Source organism: Leptidea sinapis, chromosome 12 (genome assembly GCF_905404315.1).
Source record: "Leptidea sinapis chromosome 12, ilLepSina1.1, whole genome shotgun sequence".
NCBI lineage: Eukaryota > Metazoa > Arthropoda > Insecta > Lepidoptera > Pieridae > Leptidea > Leptidea sinapis.
Genome location: NC_066276.1, coordinates 10,543,397 through 10,564,417, shown reverse-complemented (window position 1 = coordinate 10,564,417; position 21,021 = coordinate 10,543,397). Strand labels below are relative to the sequence as shown.

At 33.5% G+C, this 21,021-nt stretch overlaps 1 protein-coding gene across 2 annotated transcripts in view; it reads left to right on the top strand.

Moving 5' to 3' along the window:
- The first annotated feature begins 3,471 nt into the window (after nt 1–3,471).
- Nucleotides 3,472–21,021, top strand: part of LOC126967147 (aminopeptidase N-like) — a 46,178-nt gene continuing 28,628 nt past the window's right edge. For both annotated transcript variants that reach the window (XM_050811593.1, XM_050811594.1), the window contains exon 1: nt 3,472–3,604. The gene's annotated coding sequence lies outside the window, so the exon portion shown is untranslated. The remainder of the gene's footprint in view (nt 3,605–21,021) is intronic.

The following is a 21,021-nucleotide window of genomic DNA, read 5'->3' as shown; positions in this document are numbered from 1 at the left end:
TTTTGTATAATTATATTATTGTTACCATACACACAAGGAAAATTAAATTCCTAGTTCTTATAGATGAACCAAAACATAGTACTTGATAATATTAAAAAATAAGTTGATGAAAAAAAAGTCCATCGCCATCTCCAACATCTTTATTGCCAAGACTTAATTAAATTAAGAAATTAGAGGTGACTAATAAGTAAACAACAAATAGCAAACACAAATTTCTAGCGGTTTGTGGTTTATTAATAATATACGTCATATAATGTGCTAATTGAAAAGCTGTTTAGACATATTCAGTATTAAGCCTTATTAAATGAAAAAGTTAGTTCTCTTCAGCATTTCATTCACCCTATGATAGCCGTTGCAACTTACAACCACACCCGCGCCGCGTGCTATGTAAGCCGAGCAATCATTTTAAACTGTCGGCCATTGAGACTGTTTGAAAAAAAAAGCGTTTCATTTTCTAATTTGTAAAGTGAAACTTTTATTACATCGTCACAAACTTTTGCGTCTGTGTGTTGCATGTCGCGTGACGGTCGGGCGGCGCCTATAGTTGGCAGCAGCTGACCGTGTAGTGTATAGACTATTACTCATTTTTTCCAGTGCTCCACGCTAGTTTGTTTGTTTTTGTCAGTGTTCAATGTGAAAGAAAGTTTCACTTTACCGTGATTTCATAAAACCACACAACCCTTTTTTGATAATATATTATAATAATTTAATAAATAGACTTTGTAAGGGAATTGTAGACATTTCTAGTTGTAAACATTTATAGTTTTTTAATTTATAAATAAGGGCTTTTAACATCCATGTACATAATATGTGTACTGTGTCAATGGTCAAGTAATACTAATAGTACACGTACACATAATAATTATGTGTACGCGTTTATGTTTAGATAACGAACTGACATCATGACAGACAATAAAAACCCGACATACCAAGTTATCAAATAAAAACTAAAAGAAAATAGAAGTGGCAATATCGATTGAATTAAAATTAATTGTTTTTATCTTACCGATCCAGTTGAGGCACTTTTCAGAAATGGGTGTAATACCCTATTGATTGCGTTTTTTGTTTATTCGCTTCCGCAGACGAAACTTCGACTTGAAGAATGAACCCCAAGGGAGAGGAGGAATAAAGTAAATAATGTAAAATCGATGAATTAGATGGTAGAAGTAGATTCGCATCAAACTTTGGTAGTTTAGTAGGAATTAGCCCCATGCTATTAAATTAGCATGTCTATCCACAATATTCATCCGTTTGAATCAAATCGTCAAAGCTTGTAGAATGTGTGCCCCAGCATTAAACTAACCTACACTTTGCCTACACAGACTGGTGAGGTGTGATGAAAAATCGATTATAATATGCAATAATCACTATGGATAACTATAGGTCAAACACCACAAGAAGATACAAGACTTACATTTAGAAACCCTCCAAAAACCTCACCCCACCACGTTAGGCACTACAAGTCAGCAGATTTCTGATCAGTTACGTTTCTTTTGTACATCTTACTTGGGACCGGGTTTGTTTCCCTTTCAATGATCTCAGTGCCGTTAATGACTTGCATAATATTTTGTCTACCCGATAGTTTATGCAACTACACACCATACAGATCGTAGTCGACGGGTATTACTCGTGTGAACTCTGAAGTTCCCCAAGGCTGTGCGCTATCTCACATGCATCTGCGTAGCAATGCATGCTGTCCGTAAATCTCAAACTATTGTCAATTCCGCCATTTTTTAAAAGATAAAGTCAAATTGTCTTCAATGAAACTGAGAGTTATTAATAGAGCAAGTCTATACTTCAAGCTGGCCCACATTCTAGCGCTCTACAAAGTGCAGGAATTGCTGTAATCTCTGGTCTGGTGCATCCATGTATCGGCTCGAACGATTTGACCGCGTGCGATGCAGAGCTGCTTGTATTGTCCTGGATTTAGTGCTCTGTAAACAGCAAGATAATTTACCCCCTTATTCATAATGGTCCGCCAACTTTAAACAGCCGCTAAGGAGTGGGAGAATTAGCAGAATAATTGAAGACAGAGTGAGAATTAGCAATGCTTTAAGTTAGCAGACTATTATGAATAAGGGGGATAGAGTTCTGTAGAGATGACGTTTCGTTGTTTGTCTTCTACCAGAATGATCACAGGGGGGTGTTCTAAAGAGCTGTTTGACCTGATTCCTGCCACCGATCCATTTCACCTTCACGACACATCCCAAACTTGGATATGAACCTCATCATATTGATGTATGGTAAGTACGTCTTACGTATTTTGGTTGCAAGAGAATGTGGGCGGCCATGATTCATTATAATCAGGGGACCAGTACGCTCCGCCTCTTTCTAAAAATAGTTTCTGCATCTGATAAGTCTAACAGGATCGGAATTAAGTACATGCCTATATCAATGGGGCATTAAATATTAGACCAGGATAATTAGCGGATTTTGATGAAAAAGTTTTCATTATTAACTGTTGTTTTATAACAACTGAAACAAACTATAGGTAGAAAATTATAAATAAAAAATATGCCTACATGAAAAAATAATAAGCCACCGCGGGTTCCGTACTATAGTCGGAATACCGCATAACATCAATTAACTTTATTTATAACTATTACCGGTGCTTTCGTCGGTTATGATATTACAATTAAATAACCTAATATTATTTTATGTGTTAATTTTCGCTGAGATTTAATCGGCCGTTTTAGCGTAATGGAGCATGAAACATCCCAACATGCACACTTTCATATGTATGATATTAGTGTAGATATTTTTCAATCCCAATAAATTACGAAAACCATAACAGTAGTTACCAACTCAATCTGGAAAATTTCCCCCATATTTAATCTTGTTACGCTAAAAAAATCTTTGTTATGAACCCCTTGTAATTAACAAATTCCAAGTCAAAAATATTTTATTGATATACAATTAACAGATTGCTGGTCAACGTTAATCACCACTAATTACGCAAATGTGTAAACATAATATTATATATTTTAAAAATAATACAATTCAGTAAAACAACGCAAGGCTGAACCATAAAATCCATAAAAAATAACAACTATAATACTATTCAATTCCACATTGTAATATCGTTTACGCAATCTTCAATACTGTAATAAGCCTTTGACATAAGTCTGCGTTTAATAAAATATTTAAATTTATTTATTGATAATTCAGATACACATTTATTAGGTTATTGTAAAATTTAATACCATTGCATGGCAAATACTTGTTTATTTTACAGTAGGGGCACTATAAGCTTGTACTATTTCTAGTGCATAATCTAGTGATGGTTGTCGCTTATTTTACTGTATAAATTAACAGGCACAACTACTTAGAAATATGACGTTGCTTGACTCTTGAGTCCTAAACCCTTGAAAGGCGTTATGAAAACATAACTCTAGCAACGCGGTAGAAAGCGTCATTCAAACGCATTTTCCTCAAACACTCAAAGCTTTCCACCCTTTGCTAGAGCAGGGCGTACCGCGGAGTATTTTGCCTGCTGCCAGTCGCTACGAAGTCGCTGTTAGGAACGCACGTGTACTTAGAAATACAGTTCCCGCCTTTCGTGATACCTGTGATAAGGCACATTGGATATGAACCCAGCTACAAGGTAAACATTTTTGAATTCCATTTTCGATTTATTGAGATTGCGTTACATCGAAACAATACGTCATTTTGCAATTTACATTAAAACTTAGGCACGTAGATGTAGACGCGTGATAAATAATATTTATATTTGTGATAACGTCTAAGGGGACTTTCAGATGTGGTTAAAAATATGAAAATTTACCAAATTTTATACTTTAATCTTAAACCGTTCAAACTCAAAGCAATAAATATTTATAAAAATAATGATTAAAAAAGGAAACGGAAAAGTGTTGTGGTAAAGAAATGTGTTAATGCGATTATTCTCGCAGTAGAACGCAGAGACCATTTATTCTTCCGAGTAAATTCTTATTGTGGACAATTTCAATGATTTTACAATTAATTCGTCATTGATTTAACTTTGTTTTGGAAAGTTTTATTCGAAATATTCAATTGACCGGGAGCTATAAGTTCCTTAGAAGATTGTTAAGCTGTCACAGTCTCTACAGGGTTCTGTACCCGAAGGTTAACAAATGGGAACCCTGTTACTATGGCTCCCGATTTCTATACGTCTGTCAACGGGCTGTATCACAAAAACCGTATAAGCTACACATTCAAAATTGACAGCGTGTACTTAATATTGTCGCCATAAAAACAAAAAATAATATGAAACGATTTGGGCTAAAATATCCGTTATGCAAATAAAAAATGTTTCTTTTACCAAAGCATATTTTAAAAGTACATAGTGATATATCTTGTACGTTAGGCAGCGATGGCAACCTAGTCCAACACGCGCTTGACCGGATTTTAACGAACCGAATACAAGGGTTAGTTTAACCAACTGTTTATTCAAATCAAACGTTCCCACCATCGAAGAGACCACCCGGGGCTATTAAGAAACACAAAGAAATCTCCTAGGGTACGTGTGAGGTTTATTGAAAAGATCATGCAGATGTATGTTAGCTTAAAGTTGATAAGCGTTCTTGTAGACTTAATTAAGTGTACTAGTACTCAAATAAAATTTGAAAACAAAACTAGAGTAGATCGTGTAGATGAAGCCACAACCTGAGAGTTGAACGATACATCACTCGTACGGTTAACTCAGTTGGAAGAGCACTCGCACGGATCGCGAGAGGTCGTGGGTTCGAGTCCAGCATCGGTCGTAAAATTTTGTATTATAAATTTTATTTGTGTATTAATCCGACAAGTGAGGGTTATCACTTTAAAAACATAACAAATTGTGTACTAGTACTTTTAGTAATTTTGTAGCATATCGCCAGATTTTAGCAAAGCATTTGATAGTGTTTGGAATATCTGTCAACACTAATTGCAAGATTGTATATTGTTCCGAGTATAGTACCATTATTATTATTAACATCATTCATTCTATTTTTATATTTTAAATATCTGTAATATACTACCCTACGAGTAACTCAACCCTTATTCTAAAATTCGTATGTTCTTCCGACCACCACGTCTCTCAGCAAGCTATTCCTTATAAACCGCAATAGTTAAACAGCTACAATATTGACAGAGGATATTAATATTGTCACTATGACAAAAGATAATAAAACCCAAATTGTTGAATTCTAAAATGGCCTCCATGAAAAAATATTTCTTTTACAGAAGTATTTAAAATCTACATATCTTGTAAGATGGTAATGAGCCTTCACTCCGACTCGCTCTTGACCAAATTTTAAAAGTGAGAGGCTCCTATGCACAGGATGCCGGCTAGATTATGGGTAGCACAATGGCGCAGAAATAGGTTTCTGCCGAGAAGCAGTAATATGTGAGGTTTACTGTGTTTCCGTCTGAAGGGCGCCGTATAGCTAGTGAAATTACTAGGCAAATGAGACTTAACATTTTATGTCTCAAGGTGAAGAGCGCAGTTGTAGTGCCGCTCAGAATTTTTGGGTCTTACAAGAATCCTGAGCGGCACTTCATTATAAATGGGCAGGGCGTATCAATTACCATCATCTGAAGGAAGGAAGGCCACAGTTTGGTAACTTGTCCTTGAGTTTATTGAAGAAGATTGTTTAAGTCCATACATCTGGTGAAGAAGGTATTTTAATATCTTTAAATTATCAACAGGAACCATCTCAAAAAGTTCTCTTGACCCAATTGCCCATAAGTTGATATACAGACGATATAAACTCACTAAACAATGGCCAAAAAAAACCCAGTACACTGACACATTGAAATGAACGTTACTGATACACACTTGTAATAAAATAGCTACTTTTTTCGATATATATCATAAGAATACAAAACATATACAATTATATAAACAAAATACACTAAAAATACAACTCAAACTCAAAATCATATAAGTATTTTTATTCAAAATAGGATTTAAAATCATAAGTGATTCGTAAATCTTAAAATCAATAAGTTGAACGTCAAAAACTTCCACGCGTCCGAATATTTATGCCGCAGGCCTGAGAACCTCGATTGAAATTTTGTAGGATTTCCACGTTGAAATCAATACGGAAATTGGTTTTGCCCTCTGCCCGGAGAACGGTCGAATGCAAATACTTCAAACATAAATAAGGCTATCAATCGTATGAATGCCAAAGCGAACGCTTCGTCCCTGACCCTGAAATTCGACTTACGAATATTACTTAATGGAGCTGTAATGACAACCCTTTTCAATTTTATCTATATATATATGAATGTAATTGCTGTTCGTTAGTCTCGCTAAAACTCGAGAACGGCTGGACCGATTTGTCTAATTTTATTCTTGAATTATTTGTGGAAGTCCAGAGAAGGTTTAAAAGGTGAATAAATAGGAAGATGCTGCTAAATTAAATAAAAACAACAAATTTGTTTTTCCTTTGATGTGTCCATACATAATTTCTATGAGAGAATTTATTGACGCACGGTTTGACAGTTCTGCTATGAAACAATTTCATTACGACAGCAGGGTGCATATTTTACGAAATAATTTTTGAGTTTATCATATATTATTGACAAATTCATATAAAAACATTATTTTATTTATTATATACAGAACAACGTCTGTCGGGTCAGCTTGTATTAAATAAAAATTCTATTGTTTGTTGTGGCTATATAGGCCTATTGTCGTAACAACAGAGAATAGAATCGAAACGACCTTATGTCAAAAAGTTAAATTTCGTATTCATGTAACACAAATCGACGGTTCAGTTTCGATTGTGATGAAGTTACGTTACGATTGAAAGCCAAAAAAAATACCACCCATTCCAAAATGGCCTCAGGCCTGAGATGATGAGAATTATGATACGTATTTTCGTAACGAGATCGAATGTCAATTATTGGGAGATGAGGAGATGGTATGTATTCTACAAAATTTTGACGTTTGGTTTAGTGTACAATATTAAACATTATTTAATATAGCATAATAATCCTTTTAATCGTTTGTTCATGTTGGTAACTTCGAGCAAGCTTGTCGTTCTAATGACGTTGACTCTCAACTCAGATTCAGTTACCGTTCTAGGGAAATTATAGGAGATTTTTTTTTTTTAAGAAAATAAGGGACAAGATGAGCAGGACGTTCAGCTGATGGTAATTGATACGCCCTGCCCATTACAATGCAGTGCCACTCAGGATTCTTGAAACCCCCAAAAATCGACACTACAACTGCGCTCGTCACCTTGAGACAAGATGTTAAGACTCATTTGCCCAGTAATTTCACTAGCTACGGCGCCCTTCAGACCAAAACACAGTAATGCTTACACATTACTGCTTCACGGCAGAAATAGGCGCCGCACTATATCAAATAGCTGTGATCTAGTGCAAAAATCGACCATACTTGCATTTCTAAACTAAACTTTCTACCCATTTAGTTTAAAATAACAAATTTCACTTTCAATGTTGAACTTGCCAAAGAATTAGAACTAAAGTGGATCACAAATTACATGTACTGACTCTACAAATTACAAATATACTTAACACACAAAGTTCGTACAATTAGTCAACAATAAGCAATAAAGAAGCGGATTCTATTTAGAGCTGGTTAATAGGCGATTGTCATTTATTGGCACTTATAGTTCTTACATGCAATGTCAAGGAGTTTGTTTTCCTTGTATAGGTTAGTAGAATTATCTACGTTCGAATACAGATGCTTAATGAAATATAAATTCTACCGTTGTATTGATAAGTTTATTAATTAATATCAAAATACTTGTTTCTCGTTACTTAATCACTTGCAGTCTTCTAATTAAAAGAGTGCTAGATTTTTTTTTAAATTTTGCATTGTATAAGATAGACAAAAGAGGCGAGTTATTATAAACACTTATATAGTGTATGCATGTAACTTTTATTAAGTTTAAATATTTTTTTTGTAATCTTTATTATAGTTATTTCTTCTTAAAGTTTTGCTGAATAATCAATATTAATTAACTTAAATGCAATAAATACAAACGCTTAAATGCAATAAATACTAATTAACAAATTAAATACTTGTGTAATATAAAATATTGAAATGCAATGCTATTGGTTGAAGCACAGTGTGACGTCAATGTCCATTGTAAACACAATTGCTGCTGGTATGTTGGCTAGATATTATATTCGGTGATTAGAAATATATTAAATTTTATCTTGATTTTTTATTATAAAATGGTTGTATAAGTATTATTAACAAGGACTAAAAGTGGATTTGTTAAAGCGCAATAGTACACTCTTCAAAAATTTTCTCGTTTATGATGCTATTTGATAACAAGATTTTATTGCTTCAAATCCAGATATTATTTCTGATTAATTTAAAACAGTGAAAGCAACAAGGTAATTATGTTATAATTGATTTGATTTCTAAGTTTTTACACTTAATATTACCTAATTAACTGTTTTGTAACCAAAAAATATGTATGCGCTGAATTAGGAAGCCGGTGTAAGGAAAGATGAGAGGAGGACTTACCAGAGCAGCAGCGATTCTTCCACCACGTGCCGGGTCGCGAATTTCTCTCTTTAGTTTGTAGGCGTTTTCTTTGAGTGGCCACTCTTTCTTCCCGAATTCAATAATAATAAAACAAGGGATCACAAGACACTTGATCATGAGATTACACATAAGGAGACGAATTAATGAGTTATCACGGCGTTGACAATACAAGTTCAACAACTTACAGTTTAACTAATTTGTAAAACTTAACATAATCTTCAAATTACTATATCCAATGTTTTTTCTGTTATTAAAGATCTCGACGAGAATCATATGATATACTTCAACATTGACAAACATATGACATAACAAAGTTAAGGTTCTCATATATTTTTAAAGTAAAAAACAATAAATTTATAAGCCAAATAAAATAAAATAATATCATATACATTAAGCACTGAAGTGTGTTAAATAACCTCCACAACAAGTTGTTGAAGATACATTATCTCTTCTCATTGATTTACACCAATTTGCTCGGAGTTTCTTGGAGCTAGAAGATATACTTTATAGTGCTCTAGTGCACCATTCGAAGATTTTTTCCACATAAGCACCACAAATATCGATTATTTTATAAATCACAAAATGCAATTAAATTTTATAATTTTCACTAGATGACTAGTGCTGACCTGGCAAACGTTTTATTTAATTATATTAAGTACCCCAAGCCTGCTCATTGTATGAATTGTGATAACTAATCAAGTGTCATTGACTGAATCATTTGTATTGCGAATATATAGGTATTTATAAGTCAAAAAATATAGGTTCTGGATAAGTAATCATATTATATACTAAAACCTTCTCCGAAACAAGCTGCATCTTATAGTCTAAGTATTATTCCGATCGGATCAGCAGTTTTCGCAATATAACCGAAGTAGAAAATACACTAGTACTTTGACGTCACATAATCCCGCTCAAAAGCGCGTTTGAATAGCCGAAATATATTTCCTGAAAAGAATATTTATTTTTTTAATTCAATGAGAATGTTTTATCAATATTTTGATGTTTGATATTTTTTTAGGATGTAAGTAATCATATTTAAGTATTTTTTTAAATCATGCGCATATATATATCCTATTATGCTTGTGTTATTCTAATAAAAATTGTCTAAAATGTTATTTTTTTTATAAATTATAAGTTTATACTTATAGCTTCCATTATAGTAATTTAGTTTATTTTATTATATAATAATACTTGTACCAAAAGATGCCAGACCATAAGAAGCGTGTTTCGGAGGTTAGAGTATATGGTATGATTAATTATCCGGAATGTATAATTATTTATTTATTTAGTTCACGGGTGCAGAGATTTCCATATACTTACCTTCGAAAAATTTTTTTGCAAAATTAATTTACGATAGGTGTTAATTGAATTTATTTTTCTCGAATCCGTTAATACTTAATAATGTTTAATAAAATGCAGGTAAGCTTTAAGCTCAAATGAATTATTTAAATATATAACTGTCTCCCAGTAGATTCTGTCCCCCATCCGTTAGCGTAACAATTTAATTATGAGCGACGCATTCGACAATGTGCGCATCGGTTTATTTTTTATGGCTCTAGTATAATAATACCAACTATGGTTGTTACAAACCCTTTGTATTACACACGTTTGAGTAGGGGAGAAGAGAGTCCTTTATCTCAACAATAGGAATGGATGATGCAATATGCTACGAGGGGACACGCAAGGGGCACACTGGGCCCTATACGTTAAATATGTGATAAAACTTCGATTTATTAGGAACATTATTGGCTATCTTATCCTTTGCAAGGGATTTGATAAATTTGAGGGTTTATAGATTATCTCGCTAATGAAACAGTTACTCGCATTTTTGTTTATCAAAACGAATAAATAGCATTATATAACTTATTACAAGTGAGATTGAATCACATAGGTCAGTATTGTTTGAGAATGTTGGTAAATATCGTGGTGATATAGCGCTTATAAGTACTTGTAAAATCATTAGCTCATTTCTAGATACTGTTTAGCCGTTCACAACTACTTAATATTGTCATTGGTCTATCTTATATCTATAAACTCGTATGGCATAAAAGGCATAAAAAGGCATAAAAGGCATTTATTTTCTCTTTTTGATATTATTTCTAATAAATACTAGATACTACTACCGCTTCGACAACAAATGGCGCTCTGAGAGAGAAGAAGCGGCGCAAGAAACGCTCCCAGCATTCTTTTTTTGCGCTCTTTTTAATAAAAATATACAATATTGTACAGTCATTTCTATCGCTATAAAATAATCACAATCTAGTCCCAGGCTGTCCGATCATTTAGATATTCAGCAGTGGATTAATAGGATTTACGACAGAGCCATTTTTTTATAAAAGCAGCATTTAAGTAATTATTTCTAAAAACAAATTTTAAGGAAAGAGAACACTATATCAACTTGTGAATGATATAACTTGGAAGCGTTTTTATGAAAGTTACATTACATTCACCGTGCGAGTAAAAAGCACAGTAATAAACTTCCAGAACTAAAACGTTTGGTTTTTATTATATAACGAGTGTCTTATTACGATCTTTGCGATTTTATTTGTGTGTTCGTAACAGAAATCAATTACTACAATAGCATCTTATCTATATTATATTCAAAATACAAAACAATAAAGTCGGTAGTAAAAATATGAATTTTAGCGGCAAATATTTTCAATAGTAATGTTATATTTAAACGCTTTTCATAATTTTTGAACTATAAAGCCATTATCTTTGTTATTATAAATGTCATGTTTTTTATATTTACAATGATTTATCATGTTACTTACCATTACTTAAAGAAACTTTTTGATGTTGTACATCAAAGAAGAGTCTTAAAGATAAGGTTATGCATTCAATAGAAGTTGTGTAAGACGCTTATAAGGGGACGCGGAGTTGTATTGAAAAAAACTAGTTCATGATTCACGTTTAGAAGCAAGGCGATCATGTCTTTGCTATTGAATGATAAGCATTCTCATAGTCACACTGACAGAGTTAATCTTTAATAATACTTAACATTCCATAAGAAACATAGTATAAGTGTAACCAGCTGTAAGTAATCATTACTTACAGCTGGGTAATTAATATAGCTTTCTAACGAAAAATGAAGCCTTTAATATGCTAGCTTATGCCTTAGCCAAATGAATTTTCGATATTTTTATTACATGACTATACAACAATATTATCGAAATACCACAAGCACGTTCAATCCTATTAATATTATTATAGACTGCTCCATCAACTCCGACTTATCTAAGGCTTACAGAGTATTGTTTGGTAGCTAGATATAGTGGAATAACATCTTCATCCGATATATAAAAAACTATAACACTAGAAATAGGGATTGCTTGTAACTAATTCTAGTAGGCTTGAAAAGACACATAATAGCTTTAAGGGTAAATGTATACACTTTCATTATAAATCCCAGCCACCGTTCAGGCATTATCTGTAAATAAATTTAAATGTTTTATTAAAAAATGGCTCTGTCGTAAATCCTACTACTCCACAGCTGAATATCTAAGGTGATCCGACAGACAAGGTTATGATTATTGTATAGCAATACCAATGACAATACAATATTGTATATTTGATTAAAAAGAGCGCAAAAAATAAGCTGGGAGAGTTGCTTGCGCTCTTCTCTCTCAGAGCGCCATTTGTTTCCGAAGCGGTAGTAGTATCTAGTATATTAGAAATGACATCAAAGAGAATTTGTAAGGAATCAATTTTGAGAAAATAAATGCCTCTTTATGCCTTTTTTTACTATTTTTATTTTTATATTATATTTATCTAAAACTACTGAAAAACTAAAAAAATAGTAATGTACTAGGATAAATACTTACGTAGTTACGTATAAAGACGATACCAAAGTTAAAAACAGTCTAAATTAATGCATTAAAAAAAGTTATGTGAATCATACGATGGCATTGATAACATTGTCATCGTATAAATAAATGTCTTTCGATATTTTTGCTCCGAACTAAACAGCGTAATTCCCAAAACTTATTAAATTAATTATGGCAACCGTATTTTCTATGTACTAGTATTTTTTTCGCTTTTATGGAAGATGTAGTTCTCAAGCAAATTACCAAATTCTTAAAAATAAGCATTCGTTTTCGATTTTAATAAAAGTATAATATTAAATACATATTATATTCAAATTTCTCTTCAATAGGATATTTAGTTTAGTTGTAAAATCTCGTGAAAATCTCATATAATTATGGGATACCTACCTACCCTGAATCAAGGCGATGTTAATAATAAGAAAACAAAAAAGTTTTTTTCTATATTTGTAAAGTAATTACGAAATAATTAAATTCAAGAATTTCTGCGTATAAACATCAAAGATCAATGGTGTCTTGCGTTGAAAAACAAATATTAAAATTCTTACAAAAAAGACAACATAGCTTACTGATTAGTGTTAAAGGCACTCATTTAATTTAAACAAATCGAGATCTTACCTAAACGTGACAATTTTCGCCATAGAGCAAGTATAATTATGTGATGTTAACTATACTACAGCATAAGATATATTCACTGACGAAAAATCATGTGTACATCATATGCGTATCAAATTAGATGAGACTGTAGAAATAGCCTATTCTTCATTTTCTTCTCGGGGCATATTGAGAATAAAATACGTGATGAAAGGAAATTATTACACAAACCATTGCTTATCGGTTTAATTAATTCCACAGTAAAAAGTGTTTGTTAATATCGGCACATGTTTTGTATCAATCTGTTTATATATTTTGGAGGTAATAGAATCTAATTTTGTTCACTCCGCGGCGTATCTGTGAGGTTTCTATCGTTCATGATCTTGAAGGTTGAACCAATTTTCAGTGCTAGTAGTTAGTTCTGTACTACGAAATTTAGTAGTTAAATTTGCTACATTCTTAACATTCAGCATTCCATTGAAGTAATGCTGTTTTGTGCTCAAATTGAAGATATAGGGAAATATAATACAGTCTGTAGTAGATTGCAGATACAAAAATAATGAATAACAAAGATTTGCTATAAAAACCAATCAACAGTAATTAAATATAAATACTACAACAAAAACTAGAAGAAAATAACATACATATAAATTTAATGTAATTTCATTTGAGGTAAAGGTTGTATATAAGTGTAATGTAAGGGTTAGGGCGATAAAATTGAAGGTCAAAACTTGTTTTGTACAGCGTATTTGTAAGCGAATCGCAAACAGCTATCATTTGTAGCGGACTTCTATTAAACTCTGTCACACACAAGGCTGTTAGTGGCATCTACATAATGTGTTAACGTGTCTAAGAATAAAGCTAAGGCTACAATATTAGCATCATATGTATGATATTTTTTTTTATGAAAATAAGATACGAGACGATCATTACGTTCAGCTGATGGTAAGTGATACGCCCTACCCATTACAATGCAGTGCCGCTCAGGATTCTTGAAAAACCCAAAAATTCTGAGTGGCACCACAATTGCGCTAGTCACCTTAAGACTTAAGATGTTAAGTATCATTTACCCAGTAATTTCATTAGCTGCGGCGCCCTTCGAAACACAGTCATGCTTACACATTACTGCTTCACGGCACAAATGGACGCCGTTGTGGTACCCATAATCTAGCCGGCATCCTGTGCGAAGGAGCATCCCACTGGTGATATGGAAGTGTTTGATAACAAAAATAATACAAAATTGATTTTGTGGCTATTGCATTTTCCTGAATCTGAAATAGATACAGCAGATACCAAATGACAAATTTAACGCAGATCAGAACTATAGGTATTTATTTATTTTACATATCAATTTAATAATTTGATAAGAAATACCTTAATTAAGAGATCTTATTTTTTATAGGCTCCTGATTGGTTTCAAATATTAAAATGAGTGGCACCGAAATGCGCCATTAAATTAAAATATCAGGTTAAAATACCTATAGGTGTTTATAGAAGTGGGGAAAGAGACACGGAAGGGTATAAAACTATCTAAAAAGGAAGTTAGGTCATATTTAGGGCAGGAAAAAAATAAGTGCTCCAGATCCCCAAATAATATTACAATTTATTTATACAGAAATAAAAATAATATATTATACTAGAGCAATAAACCTAAAACTAAAAAATTAAAAAATATAATATAAACTAAAATATATTATTAAAAGGTGTCCAATAAATATTATTATATTAATATGTTTACAACCATACCGTGTGCAACATGCTTTATATTTCCGAAGGTCGGGTCAGAATAGTAGTGAAGAAAATTTGCGATTCAATAAGTTAGACGCTGTCAGTCGAGACTTATCGGTAGACGGTATTGCAACTTGGAATATATATAACTAGGGTATCCTCTATATCTTGAGTCACACTTATAAGTTATACATGCCTGTGCCTCAAGTTATACATGCCTGTGCCTCAGAAATACATTACGTAAATTACTCGACTACTGGAGCCCTATTACGAAAATCGAAATACGAAGTTTCGGTTGACGGATCGTACATTTTTCTATTACGAAAGTGTTTCGAATCCGAAGATCGAAACGAAGTTCGAGATTAGACATTTTGTCTTTCGTTTAGCTTATTCCTAAATTCACTCGACACTTACGTTTTCGTTGTTTGACATTGTTATGGTCGTAACAACAACGTCACATTTAACGACAGACTTATATGTTTCGTTTTAGATAAAACATATTTATTTTATTATAAAATGGCACGTTTTTTAATGTACGAAGAGGTCTTCTTGTACGAAGAAAACCTTGAAAGAGCAAGAGAGCGACGTCGACTCCGGCAATATTTATTAAATAAACAAATTCCCGATGGTTGATTCCCTAAATTGTTATGAATTATCGCCATAATCATACTTTATTTGAAAAACTTTGTGAAGAGATTATACTAATAAAGCCACTATAAATGTTTATATTCTATTCTATTCTAAATAATACTTACTCGCATATAACTTTCACTTTACTTCTGAAAAAATTTAAACTAAAAAACCGCGAAAGTATGTTAAACTACCACAGACTAAATAAAAATATAATGCAGTAGATGACATGATACGTCAAATTTAATTTAACTAATAAAGCATAATTTCTTGCAGTAAAATAGGATTATTTTTTAAATAGATAACTTAAACGGAATATAAAGCAATTCCATTATTTAAATACATGTTAACATAACGAAAAACTTATTTGTAAATTTCTAATTTGTTATCGGTTTTGGCACGATTTACCGGTAATATAAGTATGTACATTCATATCATCTTTGTACACTTTTTTTATGTCTATAGTTCCGAAACGAATTTCATCCGCACTATACGGATCCGACGTACTTTGGTAATAGGATTTAAATCGAAGTTCGTCGTTCTTTCGTTTCGGACCGAAACTACGTATTTCGATTTTCGTAATAGGTGCCCTGTTAGTTAATTGGCTTTAAGTTTGGCAAAAAAGCTGTTTTAATAATTACTTTTGTACGGCAAATGATCACTTAATTAGGGGAAACCGTACGCTTAAACGTTGACTGTCCAGCTAGTCAGAAGAACGCTGACAATCTTTTTTTTAATATGAGGCAATAATGAGGCATCCGCCCATGGATGGCAACACCAGAGGTCAAGAGATGAGAGAGTTGCCGTCCTATAAGGTATGTTTGTTTCTTCAAGGTCTCTAAGTCGTATCGGGTTGGCAAAACAGTGGCTGTGCAAGGCAAGAAATTTTCGAGGCAAGGTTGTGCAATGCCAGATGTCAGCGTGATGAGGTTTGTATTTAACACTTTGACGTAATGTCCGGTTGTGGAATTTAACCGCTGGTATCAACCCGAACAGCTCCTCTAAGCACCACCCATGCAGTAAAAGATACAGAGAGAACCCACATATCTACGCAATGCCAAAGAATTCAAAAGTCAAAAAAGCAGTTACAATAAACAACTGTTACTTTACTTTCCTCATCAAGCATGTCATTCAGCTCATCACAGATTCAGCTATAATATATGGCATTTTATATGTTAGCATAGCAAGACGTGAACACAACAATAACAATGCTAAAATGTATAGCGTAACTTAGCACTGTGTTTGTGATGACAGCAAGAATATAACATTTCTTAATAAATAAAAATATATGAACGCTGTGCTAATTAAAAGAAAGAATATATGTGATAACAGTAATTATGCCTTGCTATTCAAATTCAAATTGAAATATTTTTATTCAAAATAGGATGTGATATCAATTTTTGTTAGTCAAAAACCACCAGACCTTCCAAAAAGAATGCCCTAGACCTAAGAAGAATGAGCTCAACCAGCTCAGCGGGCTTTTTTAATAGCCTGAGGGCGATCGCTACATTTCTAATCATATCATTAAGAAAGTATTTTATGTTATAGCAACCTTTACCACGCAAACGTTTTTTAACAGTTGTTTTGAATATCGTAATATTTTTGTTTTGAACATTTTCTGGGATCTTGTTGTAAAAGTATAATTATACATCGCTCCTTAGACTTACTAACTTGACTTAGCCGAGTAGTAGGCATTATAAGTTTATGTCTGTTTCTGGTGTTAACATTATGGTTATGACAGTTTCTAGCTAATTCACTTATGTGCCTATGAATATACATTACATTATCAAGAATATATTGAGAAGCAACAGTCGAGATGTCAATTTCTTTTAATTTTGCTCTCAAATTTATATATATATTTATATTATATAGCGCTATATAGTATGGCTTTATCTGTGTAAAACTTCAAGCGTGCTCCGTCGATCATTACTTACTAGGTCATCGGTTTACATTGTGGGACGCTAACACTAAGGCACTGAACACTTATTTTGCCTTACATTGTTATTTTCTTTGGCTATGCAATGCTCGTGTGGGTAAACTCGGCTTTATAGTAAAGTCAGTCAGAGCGAGAGTAATTCAAAAGAGTTATTATTATTATTTGAAGGGGGTGGCTATTTTTCTAGTCCTAATGATTCCTAGTAACACCGCGTACAAAATTGAACCATTGTGTTCGCCACTCATACTTATAACTCGACGTCATGCCCTGCCCCCTTTACGAACCGCAGTATCTTCTTGACGCGTGTATTATAAAACAGCACGTGGGAGCAGGGTATACTCACCAAGGATGGTGTTACGCTTATGCATTAGTGGGCAGCATTCGGAGAGTAGATGAAGCCGCGTTTCATCAGCCTCAAGGCAAAATCTGCAAGTTTTATCGTTTTTGATTCCGACCACACTGAGGTGATTGTTTAGGCGACAGTTAGCATTCTGGTTAGTATGCATAGATTTTTCCTCTTCAAAGATAGGGCTTCGCGTATCTACTGTTGAATGCCGTTATCAGTGCTTTGGAATGGTTTAAACCTGTTGGGTTGTTCGAGCGTTTAAATGCTTCTTGTTGACATTGGTCTCTCAGGGTGTGTCGGATGGCGCTCTTAGGCAGTTTACAAATAGGTTCCGGACCATATTGTACTGTTTCAAATCCAGCTCTTGCGAGCTCATCAGCCATTTAATTCAAAACAATTACTATATTAATCACACAATAAGCACTTGAAATGTTATTATCTTATGAATATAGAACAAAAATATTTTAATTTCGTTAGATTGATCTGAGTTTTCTTTAGTGTTAATTCCTGACACGGAGTCTCGTGCCAGATTTTGGCGAGACAACACGTCCTGAGGATGCCTCGTGTAGAGGCGAAACACGTGTCGAGTTGTTTAAAGACAAATATTGGCGGAATTAACACTAAAGAAAACTCAAATCATTTTAATAATTATGGATTTCCGCAAAGTAACGCCTGTTTCAATAAATTTTAATTTCGTATTATTAACCATCTATAAACTCAAATCTATTAAATTCGAAATGAAAGGGTCGTGCCCTTGACCCTTGTAAGCTTTCAAATTTGTTGTCAAAATATAAAACGTTGTTAAATTATTCATGAAAAACAGTAGAGCTACGCGGCATTTCATTTACCTAATATCACAAACTCAGCATTCAAGCAAGTCTCCAAGGACTTGGTTGTTTTCCCGACTTTGTTATTCTACGAGGGTCATGCACATGACAGCTAATATGTTTTTAAATTTTATATGAAGCAAAAGTTTACTTAGGCGGAGAATTTAGGCGAAATTCACAGTGTTTTGCCTTGAACACGCAATTCCCATTTGGCTTGTAGAGCTGAGTCTACATAGAACGACGTGAACGATTAACGAACGACGTAGAAAGAAAGATAAAGAATGAAACAGAGGGATCGCTAATGTATAGGCATTACTTGCATTTATGTTATTATGTTAAACACTAGAAATAAGAGATTGCTGTGACTAATTCTAGTAGGCTTCATAAGATACATAATAGCTTTAAGGGTAAATGTATATATACACTTCTATAATAAAGTCCCAGGCACTGTTCAGGCATTATCTATAAATAAATTCAAATGTTTTATAAAAAAAATGGCTCTGTCGTAAATCCTATTACTCCACTGCTGAATATCTAAATGATCGGACAGCCTGGGACTAGATTTTGATTATTTTATAGCGATAGAAATGACTGTACAATATTGTATATTTTTATTGAAAAGAGCGCAAAAAAAAAGAATGCTGGGAGAGTTTCTTGCGCCGCTTCTTCTCTCTCAGAGCGCCATTTGTTTCCGAAGTGGTAGTAGTATCTAGTAGTTATTAGAAATGACATCACAAATAATTCTAAAGGAATCAATTTTGAGGAAATAAATGCGTTTTATGCCTTTTAATGGATTTTCTCTTCTCTGCCCGCATATCTGTACGAAATAAATAACGCAGTTTCGGACGAGCTGTCGCATCGAATCGAAGGCCCTATAAGATAATGCTAAAGCTATTCTACATTGTTAGTTTGATAAAGGAAGTCTTTACAATATCAATGGTGGTCCATGTACTAACACAATGGGCCGCTCAGTTGATATAAAAACATACTAAGTATATAGGAAGCAATAAGTGCTTCTTAAGAAGGAAGATCCCACACGCGTGAATACTCATTTCCTTTTAATAGTTAGCTTATATATAGTTGATAAGTAAGGGGTGATTGTTTTGTGGAAAAATTGTTTATGTTGAACAATTAATTTGTGCAAAAGCTTTTTTTTTAATTATTAGTTAAGAATAAATGTGCAATAAAATATCTGTTTCTATGAATACCTTTAATAGCTAAACAAACTAAACACGAACCGTATGTTACAAAATTTGAAAGAAGCCATTGAGTGTCAAGATGCTACGAGTATGTACACAAGCACCTATAGTTGCCGTAATAAAAAATCCATTGTTCTTAGATAGTGCGGTCTAGTTGGAGTGCAGCGGAGACCGATCCTTAATCTAAGTATACATCACCATTCTCTTTAAATTGGCTACTATTTTTATGAGCTTTCGAGCATAGGCCCTCGTATGGCATTCTTAAACACTACAAACAACAATAATTAACCCTAAAGCAGGCTTAAGAACGCTAAGAAATACAAAAATAATTCATAAATTAAAAAGGGCGATTAAAGCAATAATTTTAAACTTCATATCGATCATTGGAATCCCTACAGATTACTTGGGGTCGTATTCCACCCGTATAAAGCCATAAAAAGGGATTGATCCTTGATTTAACAAACAAACTCCCTGCGTCATGTTACATGTAAATCTGTATATTTTAAACAGGAACTAGTTAACAGAGTATTAAGTTCCATATTATAGTTACAATTCAGCATATTTTTTTTATGAATATAAGGGACGAGGCGAGCAGGACGTACAGCTGATGGTAATTGATATGCCCTACCCATTACAATGCAGTGCCGCTCAGGATTCTTGAAAAATCCATTAATTGTAATCGGCACTACAATTGCGCTCGTCACCTTGAGACATAAGATGTTAAGGCTCATTTGCCCAGTAATTTCACTAGCTACGGCGCCCTTCAGACCGAAACACAGTAATGTTTACACGTTACTGCTTCACGGCAGAAATAGGCGCGGTTGTGGTACCCATAATCTTGCCGGCATCCTGTGCAAAGGAGCCTCTTACTGGAAGACCTAGACTACCTCTTTTACTTATATTGTTTTTACTTACTTTGATATAGACTTACATAATACATTGTGGTCCTAAAGCTGTCATTCAGCTAATTCATAGCCTTGATTACTTTCGCAGGCTTAATCGATATTCCAGTAGCTTTCTCATAACTTTGAACGTAATAAACCATAATATAAGTCGTAAAGCTGTTGTTACACTTAATTAGGTCAGGAGATTCTACGTTGTTATGTTAGAACCAGAGATCATTTATCCGTCTAGAGAGACTGAGACAGCTGTGAAAGCGTCCAAAAAATTAAGGTTTGCTGTTAACCTCTATATTTTATTATTATATTGAGCAATGCACGCACACAAAGTTTTTTTAATGAAAATAAGGCACGAGACGAGCAGGACGTTCAGCTGATACGCCATGCCCATTGCAAAGCAGTGCCGCTCAGGATTTTTGAAAAATCCAAAAATTCTGAGCGGCACTACAACTGCGCTCGTTACCTAGAGCCATAAGATGATAAGTCTCATTTGCCTAGTTATTTCACTAGCTACGGCGCCCTTCAGACCGAAACACAGTAATGT